Source organism: Oncorhynchus masou, chromosome 11, assembly GCF_036934945.1.
Source record: "Oncorhynchus masou masou isolate Uvic2021 chromosome 11, UVic_Omas_1.1, whole genome shotgun sequence".
Taxonomy (NCBI): Eukaryota; Metazoa; Chordata; class Actinopteri; order Salmoniformes; family Salmonidae; genus Oncorhynchus; species Oncorhynchus masou.
In genome coordinates this window covers 57,895,677-57,915,560 of record NC_088222.1, presented here as the reverse complement: position 1 = coordinate 57,915,560, position 19,884 = coordinate 57,895,677, and the positions used below count along the sequence as shown (strand labels likewise).

General features: G+C 43.0%; 1 pseudogene; it reads left to right on the top strand.

Annotated features, from left to right (window-relative positions):
• Positions 1–19,884, top strand: part of LOC135548874 (rho guanine nucleotide exchange factor 12-like) — a 139,938-nt pseudogene that overhangs the window by 75,931 nt on the left and 44,123 nt on the right.

Here is a 19,884-nt window from a genome sequence, read left to right as displayed (position 1 = left end):
TTAGTGTTTATTGGCTTATTTCACTGTAGAGCCTCTAGTCCTGCTCACTATACCTTATCCAACCTATTAGTTCCACCACCCACACATGCAATGACATGCAATGACATCTCCTGGTTTCAATGATGTTTCTAGAGACAATATCTCTCTCTTCATCACTCAATAACTAGGTTTACCTCCACTGTATTCACATCCTACCATACCTTTATCTGTACATTATACCTTGATGCTATTTTATCGCCCCCAGAAACCTCCTTTTACTCTCTGTTCCAGACGTTCTAGACGACCAATTCTTATTGCTTTTAGCCGCACCCTTATTCTACTCCTCTTCTGTTCCTCTGGCGATGTAGAGGTGAATTCAGGCCCTATAGTGCCTAGCTCCACTCCTATTCCCCAGGCGCTCTCTTTTGACGACTTCTGTAACCGTAATAGCCTTGGTTTCATGCATGTTAACATTAGAAGCCTCCTCCCTAAGTTTGTTCTATTCACTGCTTTAGCACACTCTGCCGACCTGGATGTTCTAGCTGTGTCTGAATCCTGGCTTAGGAAGACCACCAAAAATTCTGAAATTTTAATTCCAAACTACAACATTGTCAGACAAGATAGAACTGCCAAAGGGGGCGGTGTTGCAATCTACTGCAAATATAGCCTGCAGAGTTCTGTCCTACTATCCAGGTCTGTACCCAAACAATTTGAACTTCTACTTTTTAAAATCCACCTCTCTAAAAACAAGTCTCTCACCGTTGCAGCCTGCTATAGACCACCCTCTGCCCCCAGCTGTGCTCTGGACACCATATGTTGAGAACAGTGGGTTAACTACCTGTTCAGGGGCAGAACGACAGATTTGTACCTTGTCAGCTCGGGGGTTTGAACTCGCAACTTTCGGTTACTAGTCCAACGCTCTAACCACTAGGCTACCCTGCCGCCCCGAATGGTGTTCTGCATTAGCATCGAACAGCCCCCGTGATATGCAGCTGTTCAGGGAAGCTAGAAACCATTATACACAGGCAGTTAGAAAAGTCAATGCTAGCTTTTTCAAGCGGAAATTTGCTTCCTGCAACACTAACTCAAAAAAGCTCTGGGACACTGTAAAGTCCATGGAGAATAAGAACACCTCCTCCAAGCTGCCCACTACACTGAAGATAGGAAACACTGTCACCACTGATAAATCCACTATAATTGAGAATTTCAATAAGCATTTTTCTACGGCTGGCCATGCTTTCCACCTGGCTACTCCTACCCCGGTCAACAGCACTGCACCCCCCACAGCAACTCGCCCAAGCCTTCCCCATTTCTCCTTCTCCCAAATCCGTTCAGCTGATGTTCTGAAAGAGCTGCAAAATCTGGACCCCTACAAATCAGCCGGGCAAGATAATCTGGACCCTTTCTTTCTAAAATTCTCTGCCGAAATTGTTGCCACCCCTATTACTAGCCTGTTCAACCTCTCTTTCGTGTCGTCTGAGATTCCCAAAGATTGGAAAGCAGCTGCGGTCATCACCCTCTTCAAAGGGGGGGACACTCTTGACCCAAACTGCTACTGACTTATATCTATCCTAAGATAGGTCTAAGGTCTTCGAAAGCCAAGTCAACAAACAGATTACCGACCATTTCGAATCTCACCATACCTTCTCTGCTATGCAATCTGGTTTCAGAGCTGGTCATGGGTGCACCTCAGCCACGCTCAAGGTCCTAAACGATATCTTAACCGCCATCGATAAGAAACATTACTGTGCAGCCGTGTTCATTGATCTGGCCAAGGCTTTCAACTCTGTCAATCACCACATCCTCATCGGCAGACTCGACAGCCTTGGTTTCTCAAATGATTGCCTCGCCTGGTTCACCAACTACTTCTCTGATAGAGTTCAGTGTGTCAAATCGGAGGGTCTGCTGTCCGGACCTCTGGCAGTCTCTATGGGGGTGCCACAGGGTTCAATTCTTGGACCGACCTTCATTCTCTGTATAAATCAATAAGGTCGCTCTTGCTGCTGGTGAGTCTCTGATCCACCTCTACGCAGACGACACCATTCTGTATACTTCTGGCCCTTCTTTGGACACTGTGTTAACAACCCTTCAGGCAAGCTTCAATGCCATACAACTCTCCTTCCGTGGCCTCCAATTGCTCTTAAATACAAGTAAAACTAAATGCATGCTCTTCAACCGATCGCTACCTGCACCTGCCCTCCTGTCCAAAATCGCTACTCTGGACGGCTCTGACTTAGAATACGTGGACAACTACAAATACTTAGGTGTCTGGTTAGACTGTAAACTCTCCTTCCAGACCCATATCAAACATCTCCAATCCAAAGTTAAATCTAGAATTGGCTTCCTATTTCGCAACAAAGCATCCTTCACTCATGCTGCCAAACATCCCCTTGTAAAACTGACCATCCTACCAATCCTCGACTTTGGCGATGTCATTTACAAAATAGCCTCCAACACTCTACTCAACAAATTGGATGCAGTCTATCACAGTGCAATCCGTTTTGTCACCAAAGCCCCATATAGTACCCACCATTGCGACCTGTACGCTCTTGTTGGCTGGCCCTTGCTTCATTCTCGTCGCCAAACCCACTGGCTCCATGTCATCTACAAGACCCTGCTAGGTAAAGTCCCCCTTTATCTCTGCTCGCTGGTCACCATAGCATCTCCCACCTGTAGCACACGCTCCAGCAGGTATATCTCTCTAGTCACCCCCAAAACCAATTCTTTCTTTGGCCGCCTCTCCTTCCAGTTCTCTGCTGCCAATGACTGGAATTAACTACAAAAATCTCTGAAACTGGAAACACTTATCTCCCTCACTAGCTTTAAGCACCAACTGTCAGAGCAGCTCACAGATTACTGCACCTGTACATAGCCCACCTATATTTTAGCCCAAACAACTACCTCTTTCCCTACTGTATTTAATTAATTTATTTATTTTGCTCCTTTGCACCCCATTATTTTAATTTCTACTTTGCACATTCTTCCATTGCAAATCTACCATTCCAGTGTTTTACTTGCTATATTGTATTTACTTTGCCACCATTGGCCTTTTCATTCGCAAAGTTTTCAGACGCCTTCACTCTTACAACATTTTGTTACGTTACTTATTCTAAAATGTATTAAATCATTTCTTTCCCCTCATAAATCTACAAACAATACCCCATAATGACAAAGCAAAAAATAAAAATAAAAAATCATTTTTACAAATGTATTATAAAAACCAGAAATACCCTATTTATCTATATTCCACACGTTACCATCTCTCGCACATACACTTGCTGTCTTGACCTCTGAATGCTCGCCTATGAAAAGCCAACTGACATTTTCTCCTAAGGTGCTGACCGGCTGCACCATCTATAACCACCGTTTATATTATTTGACCCTGCTGGTCATCTATGAATGTTTTGAACAGCTTAAAATTATCTAGCCTTCATGGCCATGTACTCTTATAATCACCAACCAGTTTGGATTTAAGTATAACTTTTGTATAACTGACTCCTTTAGTGAGAGGTCTAATGTGTTTAATATTTAATCATTTCTGCCATGTGAATTCATATTCATTATATAAATAGGCCCATGTGCACCTTGATATTGGGGCCATGCAGCCGTGCCTAACGGGGAAAGGGGGGATGGAGCCGGTCGGGCACAACCCAGGCGACATGGCGATGCGGGGATCGGAGCTCGTGTGAGAGCCGAAGCCACCCTCCCGACCCAGAACCCCACTCCGAGGGAAAGGAGAAGCGGAGGATGTGGGGCCCCTACCGTACCCAGTCCTCAGAGAGTCATAGATACTCCCGCCGTTTATCCGTGCTTCATTAGTCTGTTTCGCTTGATGGCCCTCCAATCTGTACTTGTTAGATGGCCCTCCGACCTGCAACTGTTTTCTACGGTTATATACAGTTGAAGTATATAAGTTTACATACACTTAGGTTGGAGTCATTAAAACTTGTTTTGCAACCACTCCACAAATGTCTTGTTAACAAACTATAGTTTTGGCAAGTTGGTTAGGACATCTACTTTGTGCGTGACACAAGTAATTTTTCCAACAATTGTCTACAGACAGGTTATTTCACTTATAATTCACTGTATCACAATTCCAGTGGGTCAGAAGTTTGTATGCACGAAGTTGATTGTGCCTTTAAACAGCTTGGAAAATTACAGAAAATGTCATCATGGCTTTAGAAGTTTCTGATAGGCTAATTGACCTCATTTGAGTCAATTGGAGGCATGGATACATTTTTCTGCATCATTTTTGGACAGAAAATGTTGAATCTTTGCAATGTTACGTAGATGGAAAAAAGCTATCCTTGAAACAGTCTTGATATGTTCATCAAAAGAGAGATCAGGGTCCAGAGTAACGCCGAGGTCCTTCACAGTTTTATTTGAGACGACTGTACAACCATCAAGATTAATTGTCAGATTCAACAGAAGATAGCTTTGTTTCTTGGGACCTAGAACAAGCATCTCTGTTTTGTCCGAGTTTAAAAGTATTACATTTGCAGACATCCATTTCCTTGTGTCTGAAACACAGGCTTCCAGGGAGGGCAATTCTGGGGCTTCACCATGTTTCATCAAAATGTATAGTTGTGTGTCGTCCGCATAGCAGTGAAAGTTAACATTTATGTTTTCGAAAACAATAGTGGTCCTAAAACGGAACCTTGAGGAACACCAAAATTTACAGTTGATTTGTCAGAGGACAAACCATCCACAGAGACAAAATGGGGGGGATATGGTCACTAGTGTAACCAGGAGGTGAGGCCTCATTTAACACAGTAAATTCATCAGGCTTAAGCCATGGTTGTCAGGCCAAACACATCAAGATTATGATCAGTGATTAGTTCATCGACTATAACTGCCTTGGACGTGAGGGATCTAACATTAAGTAGCCCTATTTTGAGATGTGAGGTATCACAATCTCTTTCAATAATGGCAGGAATGGAGGAGGTCTTTATTCTAGTGAGATTGCTAAGGCAAACACCGCCATGTTTAGTTTTGCCCAACCTAGGTCGAGGCACAGACACGGTCTCAATGGGAATAGCTGAGCTGACTACACTGACTGTGCTCGTGGCAGACTCCGCTAAACTGTCAGGCTGGCTAACAGCCTGCTACCTGGCCTGTACCCTATTTCATTGTGGAGCTAGGGGAGTTAGAGTCCTGTCTATGTTCGTAGATAAGATGAGAGCATCCTTCCAGCTAGGATGGAGTCCGTCACTCCTCAACAGGCCAGGCTTGGTCCAGTTTATCTACAAATTCTATCTTTTGGGAGGGGCAGAAAACAGTTTTCAACCAGCGTTTGAGTTTTGAGACTATGCTGTAGAGCTCATCACTCCCCCTAACTGGGCGGGGGCCAGAGACAATTACTCAATGCCGACACATCTTTCTAGCTGATTTACACGCTGAAGCTATGTTGTGCTTGGTGACCTCTGACTGTTTCATCCTAACATCGTTGGTGCCCACGTGGATAACAATATCTCTACACTCGCCAGTTTTAGCTTTAGCCAGCACATCTTCAGATTAGCCTTAACGTCGGTTGCCCTGCCCCCTGGTAAACAGTGTATGATCGCCGGATGATTCGTTTTAAGTCTAATACTGCGGGTAATGGAGTCGCCAATGACTAAGTTTTTCAATTTGTCAGAGCTAATGGTGGGAGGCTTCGGCATCTAAGACCCTGGAATGGGAGGAGTTAGAGGCCAGAGAAAGCTCGGCCTCTGACTCCGACTTGCTGCTTAATGAGGAGAACCAGCTGATTGAGCGACAACGGTTGAACATTCCTACAGCATTTCCCTCCAGAAGCCATGAGAAAGTTGTCCTGCTGCGGGGACCGTGTGAGGGGATTTATACTACTATCTGTACTTACTGGTGGCACAGACACTGTTTCATCCTTTCCTACACTGAAATTACCCTTGATCTGCAAAAAGCCAAAGAGCCCAGTCTTAAACATATGATGGGCCTCTCTTAGTAGCTTTCCTAGAAAACCCATTTGGATTTAGATACAATGAAGGCTTTAAGAGAGATGTTTTATTTGAATAGTTTTAACTCATGTTCATTATAAATATGTGCATTTATTTTTATCTGGTTTGACATTCCAAATAATTTTTTTTCCTTCTATTGCATGATTCTCCTGGAACCATGAACAAATATACTGCGGTATCACTAGAGAATTCATCTTCCCGCAAATAGATAGAATCTTGGAACCGTGGAGAGGCCACTTTGCTAAGTTTTTGATCAACATTTATTGTTGCAAGATCGCTCTACTTTTTCGGGATAAAGTTAGTATCTTTTCGACTTAACCATCTGACCATTTAACCAGGCAATTTAAAGTTTGTATCATCAAGAGGCCTAATCCGTAATAGTACACTTATTGTAGTAGGGTTTTAGTCCAGAGAAACTCGAGAAATGATCTATGTTCACATTGAGGCCCTTGAAGATTGAGGACTCATGAGAACTTGAATTATTGGCATAGATTGATAATTTTGTTTCCAAGCCCTTTTAGCCCATCATTAGCCATTATGCTAAATAGTTCAACTTAACAGTTCAATGGCCATAATAAATAAGTATGCTGATAGAGGGCAACCTTGTTTTACGGTTCTTGACAATTCAAAGTTCTCAGAGAAGTAACCATTATTTATTATTCTGACTTTTACCCATTTTATGAGAGATTCTCCAGAATGTAAAACAATCCAGGCACTTATAAACATATTCTAGATGTACTGTATCAAATGTTTTCTGAAATTATGCTATAAAGATTATATCTGGTTTCCCTGCGTTCTCATAGTTTTCCATTATTTCTAGTGGATGTCTAATGTTGTCTTCAATTGATCTTTTATATACCTTTTTAAGAATCTCATCTGATCGTGATGAATAATATCTGGTAGGGACTTTTTGGTTCTATGAGTAATACAAGAGAACATTTGTTAAAAATATTTTGCTTCCTCATGCAAGATCTCTGTTGGTGAGATAAGGATTTCTCCATCATTTAACTATTTTTTGTAAGTTATTTTTGGTTGCTTTTCTATATTGAAGGTTTAGGAAAAACCTTTGATGCATTTTTTGGCATTCTCCATCAAATATTATTTTTTAAACATTTTTTTTATAAATTAAAGCTAATATTTCCGGAATAAGTCCCTCAAAGCCCTTTTGTTTAGCCTCTAGAATATTCAGTGCTTCTGTATTATATGTATTTTCACCATTGATGTGTAATGTTAGATTTTCTATTTCTGTTGCAAGTCTTTTTTATTATGACTGCCTTTTGTTTTTGTTAAGAAAGTAGTGGTTACATTTCCCAAAAGCCAATAATTCTTACCACTAATCAGATACACTACAGTTGCCATGGGTAACCACTGATAAACACTGACCACATCTTGCCCTCCTCTTAGTTTCACTTCCTTCTATGATAGACCATGAACTAAAACTAGGACTGTGGGAACTGGACACACAAACATGCATGTACTCTCACACACACTCTCCCTCTGACTTTCTCTCTCTCTCTCTCTCTCTCTCTCACTCACTCACTCACTCACTCACTCACTCACTCACTCACTCACTCACTCACTCACTCACTCACTCACTCACTCACTCACTCACTCACTCACTCACTCACTCACACTTAGAATACACCTCTTCTTCTCTTCCCCCCCACTTCCTACCTAATTCCTCTCCTAACGTGTCCTGTGTTATGTCATGTTATATCTAGGCTATGAAGGAGGAGTACAGCAGGAACCCCACAGCGAAACTACTGAAGGACATCCAGGAGACCAAGAGACACATTCCTATGCTACATGGCCAACTCAGAAAGGCCACAGGCACACCTCAGGTATACCCACCTACGTATACACATTCCTATGCTACGTGGCCAACTCAGAAAGGCCACAGGCACACCTCAGGTATACCCACCTACGTATACACATTCCTATGCTACGTGGCCAACTCAGAAAGGCCACAGGCACACCTCAGGTATACCCACCTACGTATACACATTCCTATGCTACGTGGCCAACTCAGAAAGGCCACAGGCACACCTCAGGTATACCCACCTACGTATACACATTCCTATGCTACGTGGCCAACTCAGAAAGGCCACAGGCACACCTCAGGTATACCCACCTATGTATACACATTCCTATGCTACGTGGCCAACTCAGAAAGGCCACAGGAACACCTCAGGTATACACATGTACATATGTTCACACACATGTACGTGCATATGTATACAAACACACTCTCTCTCCCATAGACACAAACACTCTCTTGCTGTCTCCATCTCACAGGTACAGACACACTCTCAAAGGGACAGCGCAGTTACTGCCTGGCCTACCACCCATTTATAGTAGGTGTGTGTGGTTTCAGGATGGCTCCCTCTCCCCCTGGGACGGTGAGGGGGGGGGCATTGGGGCGGCCGATGGAGAGCAGACCCCCTCCTCGCAGGTAGAGAGCGGCAGCAATGGAACCTGGACCAATATCACTGTGAGTCAACCTGGCCAATTAGCCTGTCTGTTATTATCACCACCAGACGCTCCGTGACAACTACATGTGAATTGGCATTCTCAATACAATACCATTGTACTGGAATAAATAAATAAAATAATCATCAAATGATTTATTGTCACATACACCCAATAGGTGCCCTGAAATATGCCTTATACAGGGTCAGCTAGGCAACCCTGGAACAAATTAAGGTTAACTGCCTTGCTCAAGGGCACATCAACAGATTTTTCACCTTGTCGGCTTGGGTATTCAAACCAACAACATTTTGGTTACTTGGCAAACGCTCTAACCGCTAAGCTACCTGCCAACCAGGGTTGGGGTCCATTCCATTTAAATTTGGTCAAATTAGGAAGTAAACTGAAGTGCCAATTCCTACTTTCCTCAATGTTTTAACAAGTCAGTTAAGAACTCATTCTTATTTACAATGACGGCCTACCCCGGCCAAACTCAGACGACGTTGGGCCAATTGTGCGCCACCCTATGGGACTCCCAATCACGTCCGGATGTGATGCAACCTGGATTAGAACCAGGTACTGCAGTGACATCTCTTGCACTGAGATGCAGTGTCTTAGACCACTGCGCCACTCGGGAGCCCGAATACTTTTCTATCAGAGAATTTGACTGGAACGTGTGGTATCCCTATCACAATGCCCATTCAAAATCGGAGACTGGCAAATGTTATACATTTTGTGAATGATGTGTGTGTGTGTCTCTGTATTTCAGGTGTCTCCCAGTCCCCTCCCTGAGAGTCCGTGCCAAAGAGAGACCCCCTGCCATAACCCAAAGACCACCCCCCGAGACAGCCTCAATTCCTGCCCCTCACCTGATGCCGAGGACACGCCGGACTTGGTAAGGCACACACACACAGTATATTTGTATATTCCCAAAACTAGGTTTAGAAGGAAGTCATGCTCATGTCTGTGTATGTGTGATTCAGAACTGTAACTTCCAGTGTAGTGTGGGCAGCCCCTTGACCTGTCTCAACCCCCAGATCATCGGAGCAGAGGACGACTACTTTGACACCGAGCAGGAACAGGTACTGGTGGACTAGTGCTAGACTGCTGGCTAGCTGTCGTGTCTGTCTGGCTCTGACTGTCTGGCTCGGTCTGACTGTCTCTGGCTGTCTATCCCTCTCTGGCTGTCTATCTCTCTCTCTATCTCTCATTTTGTGCCTGTCTGTCTCTTTCTCTCGATGACTCTCTCTCTCTTAACAAGCCTGGGAAAATAAAGCCAAGCTAGTAGCGTGAGGCAGCTTGATGTACAAGTACACCCCCGGACAGGATGCTAGTCTGTCACAGCGCCTTACCGCAATCCATCACCTTAATGCTGAATGCCAAGCAGAGCGGCATCAGGTCCCATTTTTATAGTCTTTGGTATGATTCCACTGGGGATGAAAACCGCCAACCTCTCAGGGTGAGAACACTTTACCCACAAGACAACAGGGTTGGTATCTCTCTCTTACAGGATGCTAGTCTGTCACAGTGCCTTACCGCAATCCATCACCTTAATGCTGAATGCCAAGCAGAGCAGCATCAGGTCCCATTTTTATAGTCTTTGGTATGATTCCACTGGGGATGAAAACCGCCAACCTCTCAGGGTGAAAACACTTTACCCACAAGACAACAGGGTTGGTATCTCTCTTACAGGATGCTAGTCTGTCATAGTGCCTTACCGCAATCCATCACCTTAATGCTGAATGCCAAGCAGAGCGGCATCAGGTCCCATTTTTATAGTCTTTGGTATGATTCCACTGGGGATGAAAACCGCCAACCTCTCAGGGTGAAAACACTTTACCCACAAGATAACAGGGTTGGTATCTCTCTCTTACAGGATGCTAGTCTGTCACAGCGCCTTACCGCAATCCATCACCTTAATGCTGAATGCCAAGCAGAGCGGCATCAGGTCCCATTTTTATAGTCTTTGGTATGATTCCACTGGGGATGAAAACCGCCAACCTCTCAGGGTGAAAACACTTTACCCACAAGATAACAGGGTTGGTATCTCTCTCTTACAGGATGCTAGTCTGTCACAGTGCCTTACCGCAATCCATCACCTTAATGCTGAATGCCAAGCAGAGCGGCATCAGGTCCCATTTTTATAGTCTTTGGTATGATTCCACTGGGGATGAAAACCGCCAACCTCTCAGGGTGAAAACACTTTACCCACAAGATAACAGGGTTGGTATCTCTCTCTTACAGGATGCTAGTCTGTCACAGTGCCTTACCGCAATCCATCACCTTAATGCTGAATGCCAAGCAGAGCGGCATCAGGTCCCATTTTTATAGTCTTTGGTATGATTCCACTGGGGATGAAAACCGCCAACCTCTCAGGGTGAGAACACTTTACCCACAAGACAACAGGGTTGGTATCTCTCTCTTACTCAACTCTGTCTGTTGATCTCTACCCTGTCTCCCTGTCTCTCAGATCAATGGTCAGTGTTGTTGTTTCCAGAGTATAGAGCTGCTCAAGTCTCGGCCCGCTCACCTGGCCGCCTTCCTCCATCATGTGGTCTCTCAGTTTGACCCTGCACCTCTGGTAAGACCACCACATACATACACACTCACTGTATATATACACATGTGTGCACACCAAGGTTATTAAAGTGTTGTGTCTTTCTATAAGATTCTATTAGATTCTCTAGTTAAGTCAACATATCAACATATATATGCATATATATTTATATTATTTAGTTTTGGTGTTAGGGACATAAAGCATGCATGGAAGGCTAGGAACCATTTGGGTTGTATAGTTTGTGTGTTTTTTGAGATGTCACTTCTTTCAACGGGGGGCAGTAATACATAACGTGACGGGTTCGGTTCGGTTAGCCCTTCTCATGAATCCTATACGACATTGGACTCATTCTACTTCCCTTTTGATTAGCTGAGGTGGTCTGGTCGAATGTAAAACGCTCTTTCTAGACACATTATCTTTGGTTGCGATATGGTTTTGGAAACTTAATTATGATCCCAAAATAACTTTACGAATACAAAAGATACACTTACTGTAAGCTCTTTTACCACAAATTTCCACTGATGTTCTTTGTGTAACACAGCTATGAGACATTTCCACTGATGTTCTTTGTGTAACACAGCTATGAGACATTTCCACTGATGTTCTTTGTGTAACACAGCTATGAGACATTTCCACTGATGTTCTTTGTGTAACACAGCTATGAGACATTTCCACTGATGTTCTTTGTGTAACACAGCTATGAGACATTTCCACTGATGTTCTTTGTGTAACACAGCTATGAGACATTTCCACTGATGTTCTTTGTGTAACACAGCTATGAGACATTTCTTTGTTCCCTCCCGCGTTTCCATTAGCTCAGGAAGTGCAATGCAAAACACCTCCATGGGAATGTTAGAACGGAGCACAGTAAGTGCATCTTTTGTATTTTTAAAAATAATTTTGGAGTGATATGAAAGTGGAATGTTTCCAAACCGTATTGCACGCGGTGATTATTAACGGTTAACAGATGCCTCACAAGTCCTCAACTGGCAGCCTCATTAAATAGTACCCGCAAAACAGCAGTCTCGACGTCAACAGTGAAGAGGCGACTCCGGGATGCTGGCCTTTAATCATCACAAACATTTGGATTAGCTAACACAACAAAAAAAAGCCATTGGAACACAGGAGTGAGGGTGCTGATAATGGGCCTCTATACTCCTATGTAGATATTCCATTAAAAATCTGCCGTTTCCAGCTACAATAGTCATTTACAACATTAACAATGTCTACACTGTATTTCTGATCAATTTGATGTTATTTTAATGGACAAAACATTTGCTTTTCTTTCAAAAACAAGGACATTTCTAAGTGACCCCAAACTTTTGAATGGTCCTGTATACATTGGATCTATATTGGATCCAGCTACTGTGAAAAGTTTGGATGTGTGTAAAACCCTCCGTAATAATATTTAATATTTTCTACCCACATAAAGAAATGATGGCGCTTGTAAGTGTGACATAGCCTATTTAAAACAAGTTGTTATTTTGTTTAGAATTTGATTAAAATTATTATTTAATCTTTCTTATTGGCATGTCCATGCTCAGCCGTAATGCAATTGACAGTAGGCCTAGCCCCTATACCATGCGATTAATTAGAACAATGTGGACTGCAAATGGGTTCAAGTATTTAGCAAAGACAGTAGGCCTAGCCCCTATACCATGCGATTAATTAGAACAATGTGGACTGCAAATGGGTTCAAGTATTTAGCAAAGACAGTAGGCCTAGCCCCTATACCATGCGATTAATTAGAACAATGTGGACTGCAAATGGGTTCAAGTATTTAGCAAAGACAGTAGGCCTAGCCCCTATACCATGCGATTAATTAGAACAATGTGGACTGCAAAAGGGTTCAAGTTAATGTATTTAGCAAAGACAGTAGGCCTAGCCCCTAGACCATGCGATTAATTAGAACAATGTGGCCTGCAAATGGGTTCAAGTTAACGCATTTAATTTTGCACGCCCAATTTTTCAGTTTTTGATTTGTTAGAAAAGTTTGAAATATCCAATAAATGTCATTCCACTTCATGATTGTGTCCCACTTGTTGTTGATTCTTCACAAAAAATACAATTTTATATCTTTATGTTTGAAGCCTGAAATGTGGCAAAAGGTCGCAAAGTTCAAGGGGGCCGAATACTTTCGCAAGGCACTGTATCAGCAGGATAGAACAGTCTAGTAAGACAAGGGGCGGCGGTTTATGTATTTTTGTAAACAACAGCTGGTGCAAGATATCTAAGGAAGTCTCGAGCCATTGCTCACGTGATGTAGAGTTTCTCATGATAAGCTGCAGACAACATTACCTCCGAGAGAGTTTTAATCTATATTCTTTGTAACTGTCAGAGGCTGGCACCAAGACAGCATTGAATGAGCTGTATTCCGCCATAAGCAAACAGGAAACCGCTCGTCCAGAGGTGCTCCTAGTGGCCGGGGACTTTAATGCAGGGAAACTTAAATCAGTTTTACCTCATTTCTATCAACATGTTAAATGTGCAACCAGAGGGAAAATAACTCTGGACCATAACTCTGGACCACCTTTACTCAACACACAGATATGCATACAAAGCTCTCCCAAAAATTAAAGCAGGAAGCACCAATGACTAGATCAATAAAAAAGTGGTCAGATGAAGCAGATGCTAAGCTACAGGACTGTTTTGCTATCACAGACTGGAACATGTTCTGGGATTCCTCCGATGGCATTGAGGAGAACACCACATCTGTCATTGGCTTCATCAATAAGTGCATCGATGACGTACATACCCCAACCAGTGCATCCACACTGAGCTAAAGGCTGGAGCTGCCGCTTTCAAGGAGCGGGACTCTAATCCGGAAGCTTATATGAAATCCCGCTATGCCCTCAGACGAACCATCAAACAGACAAAGCGTCAATACAGGACTAAGGACGTGTGCAGAAAGTAGCCCATCTGTCGATAGCGCCTGCTAAATTCAGGGCGTCAATTTTGTTGAGAAAAGTAGCAACGTTTTGTGGGTCTCAATGGCTAATGTTATGTCTTTCAAAAACGGCTTGGTAGAAAGGACTGTCACACATACTGAACAGCTCACGTTATAGACAGAAGCGAGCTACATTGCAGACCAATCCAAACTTATCTCCTGGCATGTCCAGCCCATCCATTATCTCAGCCAATCATCGCTAGTGGGAAGGTTCCTAACTTGTTCCGTGGCTAAACCAACTAGGCTCATAATTTAACAATTGTATTTGTATTTATGGATGGAATACAAGTTTTTTATTAAGTCGCATGACATATTGATAAAAAAAAAATATGTATGTTCAAATGTCGCTCCTGTGAAGTAGTGATGTCATATGCCTAGTTTCCTGAAACGAGTCACATATTTTGCCATGGAGTACGTTCTGATTGGCCAATGAAGTGCCTAGCCTCGACACACCCACAACTTGTTTATTCATCACAACCCAGCCCTTTCACCGCAACGGCAGCAAGTGCACCGAAAATTGTAATAGTGAAAATGGCTCAAATATTTCTGACACAGTGTTCCTGCCAGCGCTAAGATTTACCATTGTTAGGTTTGTTGAAATAGAGCCCTAGATGTTAAAAATTCTGGTAACTGTCCCAAAATAAAATGAAAATCCAGAAAATATGGTGACATTTTGCATCCCGAATAAACACATTTTTTCTAATAGGATACAGCAGTTACTCTCTAGCACTTTGGTGGTTTGACCCAAGTAGGCATTGGTCAGTATTTAAGACCTAACGTTGTCCTTGTCCTGTCCTAGCTGTGCTACCTTTACGCCGACCTGTACAAGCAGACCAACTCCAAAGAGACCAGACGGATCTTCATGGATTTCTATACTTTCTTTATGGACCGAGCAGCGGTAAGACACACATGTACACATACACTATGTGGGAGCACACGCAAAGGCATGCATGGACGCATGCAATTACACATGCTTACAAACACATTAGCGGTTAGAGAGAAGAGCCTGCAACCAGAAGGTTGCCCGTTCGAATCTCTGGATCCGACGGGGAAAGTCTGGCAGGAGATGAGCTGGTATCAAACCCTAGATGTCATTGCCTGCCGTTGTGCCCTTAAGCAACACACTTAACGTCCCACAGCAACAGCTCCCCCGCACCTATGATTTACTGGACAAAATGTTCAATTGACCGGTTGTAAGGAAATACAAAGCTGTGAAAACAACCCAACATGTTCTGATAAGATTTAAGTTTGGCTTGGATGCATATTTTATGTGTGGTTGAAATACTATCAGCTGCTAATATGGACTTTTTAAGTTACAGACGGCATCTAACTGCGCATTCACATTTTCTCAAGATGCTGAAAGAAATCATATTTCATATTTCTCCCCTGCTGTTCCAGAGTACATTTTATTTGCCTAAATTTGGTATGTAATTTTACTGCAAGAAACGCTTACTTCTGTAGGATCACGACCGGCTGTGATTGGGAGTCCCAAAGGGCAGTGCACAATTGTCCCAGCGTCGTCCGGGTTAGGTTGTCATTGTAAATAAGAATTTGTTCTTTAACTGACTTGCCTAGTTAAATAAAGGTTAAATCAAATAAAAATATTAACACTATGTTAGAGGTTATAGACCTACAATCAGTGTCCTGACTTCATTTTCCATTTAACCGATCTGAACAGTAGGCTATAGTTTCCTTGACGTGCCATAGGCCTACTTGAAGTCCCTGTCTTCTGACTGTCGAATTTGTACAGCACCTCACAATCATCAATAGCCGGCAATGCTATCATACTCTTTTACCACTTCACCAAATCTTTTCCAAACATTATTTTTCTGGCCCTCCCTTCACTTTATTTTCAACTCTCCATTTCTCAGCTTTTCTCTTATTCAAGTAAAGACAAAGTTGTTTTTTATCCGCCGTGGATTGACGTTAACTTTTTCTGCCCAAAAGTATTTGGCAATTGGCTTGCAGGCTATTTGATGCACATATTGTTAGGCCCTAAATCTTCGGCTTATGCACTGGTACCAGATAGCGTCACATAATTAAAGAAATGTAGCCTACAAATATTAATTGCATAAGAATGATACATTTATGGACTTTTTAAGTTATTGTTTTCTCTTTATCCAACCCGCCACCCTTCATCCACACAGTATTTCATGACCCTAAACCCGCGGATATAACTGCAGGGACGGCGGGTTATGAGTCAACCCGCACATTACTAGCGTGTGTGAATTAAACACCATCCATCAGATCCTCTTTTCTGTTCTTCTATCTTCTCTCCTTATGTTGCTTGAGGAATCTTTGTCCACTTAGGTGTGAGTGTGTCTGGAGAGCCAAGTTCCTTTACTAACGGTGTGCTTCTGCTGATCTGCAAGATGCTTAGTTTTCTGTTAAATGTACAGTCTTTATCTGCTATGCTGGAGGCAAAGGAAATTATATTTGTGTTTGTTGGGATTGAATTGCTGAAAGTCCCTATTCTTTTTTTTTTTGGTTAGATATTTGACTCTTTTTTTCCCTTGCAGAATCTGAAAGTAGCTGTGCCTGAGTCTATTGCCTCTGAACTAGGTACGCTGTTTCAACCCTTTCTGTTTTCACAATCCTTTCAGGTCTTGTATAAGTTTAGCGACAGTTATAGCAATACAGTTGTGTATCGTCTAGTGTAATTGATTAGAACATTTCCAAATAAGGAAGACTGTGTGTGTGTGTGTGTGTGTGTGTGTGTGTGTGTGTGTGTGTGTGTGTGTGTGTGTGTGTGTGTGTGTGTGTGTGTGTGTGTGGGCTAACATGCTGTTGTGTGTTCCCAGATCGGCGGAGACCTGAGCTGATCCCAGAGGAGCTACACAGACAGTACACACAGCTGCTACAGGACACACTGCTACCAGACATCCAGGGGAGCCTAGAGGACTTCAGGTCACACACACGCATCTAGACAGACACATGTACACCAGTGACGGACAGTGCCGTTTAAGATGAGGGATGACATTTTCTTTTCATGAGCATGGCCTTATGTCTATTACAGCATATTGGATGACTGCCATTCAAATTCAAATCAAATCAAACTTTGTCACATGAGCCGAATACAAGAAGAGTAGACTTTAACGTGAAATGCTGACTTCCAAGCCCTTAACCAACCGTGCAGTTCAAGAAGATGAGGTCATTTCTACATGTAGGTGGGGGTGAAGTGACTATGTATAGATAATAAATAATTATAATAATACATTCCATTCACCCAGTTCAATGTAACAGCAATAGGTTTAGGCTACAACATGATACTAACATTTTTCCTCTACCCATCATGAGGTTGCTACAACCTAGCCTATGAATGAAAGTTTACAACATAGGTGCACACAGGTTGTGAGACAAATATGAGGTGAGAGCCAGTGACACATGGGCAGACAGTGAAATTCAATACCACCTTGCACACTCTTGCCTACATCTAGCTGATATAGAATGTAATCATTAGTCCAACAGTTGCAAATGAGAGTTTCCATTGGACAATTACAAGTATTTTATTCACATTTTGTTCCGTTTTAGAATTATTTTTTCAACAGGATCGGCGGAATGAATACACCCCTGATCACACATAAACACACTATGCATTCCCTCTCGCATCTATGTGCTCTCCTCCTCTCACCTCTTCCCTTCTCATGTGGACTTCAATGCACACCACATCAGCTGTATGTGACCAGGCCAAACCACTACACACAGCCTATATCGTTGTCACCATATTAGCTAAAGTAACGTCATAGCTCGTAGTATAACTCGTTAGTAAACCTGCTACAATCAGGCAGTAAGCAGTTACTACGGCGTAAAACCTGAACCTTGACCTCATAGCCAGCTAGCTAACATAGCATCCCTCTGTTTGAGCAGGGTGATTCAGTAGGCTGAACTAGCTAGCTGCATTTGCTAGCTAAGTAAGTGAAAATGAAATATATTTCTTTCTCTCTTGCTTCTCCTTCATTTTGGAAGAAATGCATTTGTTCAAAACTGTTCAACTATTGTCTTTCTCTCTGAGTCAACTACTCACCACATTGTATGCACTGCAGTGCTAGCTAGCTGTAGCTTATGCTTTCAGTTCGAGATTAATTCTCTGATCCTTTGATTGGGTGAACAACATGTCAGTTCATGCTGCAAGACATCATAATTACTGTATAAGTCTATGAAAAGGGGTGAACACCATGAGCCTCCTAGGTTTTGTATTGAAGTCAATGTGCCCAGAGGAGGACGGAAGCTAGCTGTCCTCCGACTACACCACAGTGCTACCCGACAGAGTGCTGTTGTGGCTACTGTAGATCTTCTTTGCAAAATAGTGTGTTTTAATAAATTATTTGTTGACGTGATTATATTTATTATATTTACAAACCCACACACACACCATAAATGCACACTACAAACACACACGTGCAAACACTCACTTCTCAAAGATGATGTTCACATAATTAATGCATGTATTAATCATTTGTGTGTGTGTGTGCGCGTGTTCGTATCCGTCTGTGTGTCTGCCTGTTTTTGTCTATTCATTTGTGTGTGTCTGCCTGTATGTGTCTACAGGCAAAAGCGCAGCATGGGTCTGACCTTGGCAGAGGGGGAGCTGTCTAAACTGGACACAGAGAGGGTGAGAGACCGCGTGGCGCTGGATAGAGAACGCTCCTGTGCCGAACACATCATCTCCAAGATAGAGGACGTCTTGTAAGTCTCTGAAATACATGCATATAAACACACACAGGGACAGAAACACACACACACACACACACAGAGACACAGACTTTACCAGCAAACACACACACACATGCCACTACACACACAGTAGCATGACGTTATCAGCTCGATAAGGATTATCTAGTCTGGTAATGGCATAAGGTGTAGGTTAGAGTACAAAAGTGTGTTGTCTCCAGTTACACAGACACGCACAGCCATTCTGGTGCTTATTTCCAGGTCAGTGAGTGCTTGCGTGTCTCTGTTCTCCGGGCCTCAAACACTGGACAGGACAGATTACAGGGCTGTAGATAGATAGGATAGCCTTTTGAAACTGGCTTTTGGGGTGCTTTTTGATAAGAGAAAAATCCTCAGTCGCTGTGTCTACTTACTGTAGTGAGTTTGAATAGTAGAATACACCAGGTTCAATTTCAAAATGTGTTTGTGCGTCAGCAGTTTTTCTCTTGTTATGTCATTCACTGAAAGTCACTCAATTAGCCCATGTCAGCACAGCCCAAAAAAATGGAGACTTGTAAGTTAGTCTAGCCAGCGATCTAAACTTGGTAATCATGGTTGAATTTCTGACTGGGGGCCCCCGTTGATTTTGTTAGCCACTCTCACTCAGATATCACATTAAAAACTGCAAACATTTCTCTCCACCCTATAGCGCCCCAAAATGTCTAGGGCCAGCTCTGACTGCATATGCGGTTATGGATGTGGGTACGCAGACCCGCGAGCCACTGCGGCCCCTCATGATGAGTTCAGATTGTTTTGTGGCCCCCACCCCTATCAAAGTTGCCCATCCCTGACATAAACCCATAGGCTAATGGAACTGTGTTACCATTGCACCAGCAGACTTCACATCTTTTTGTAGCATAAGGGAAGCTGTGTGTGGTTTGTGTGCGAGCGTCAGTTCACCTTGTGTTTGTTTTTATCCTTCCAGGCTGACGTCACAGCCCACAGAAGAGGAGAAGTGGTAAGAAGTGGGATTTTTCTATGTTCTAACTATAACCACATGATGTCAGAATAAGACTTGATAGGTCTGCTGTCATGCCAGAGTTTACTCCAGACAGTGGAAGTAGCAGTGTTGATTGTTGAATGAATTCAAGTGAGTGTGTGTTGTCATACAGGGGTTGCAGCAGGGTTGGGGCGGCAGGTAGCCTAACAGTTAAGAGCGTTGGGCCAGTAACTGAAAGGTTGATGGTTCGAATCCCTGAGCCAACGAGGTGAAAAATCGATCAATGTGCCCTTAAGAAAGTCACTTAATCTAA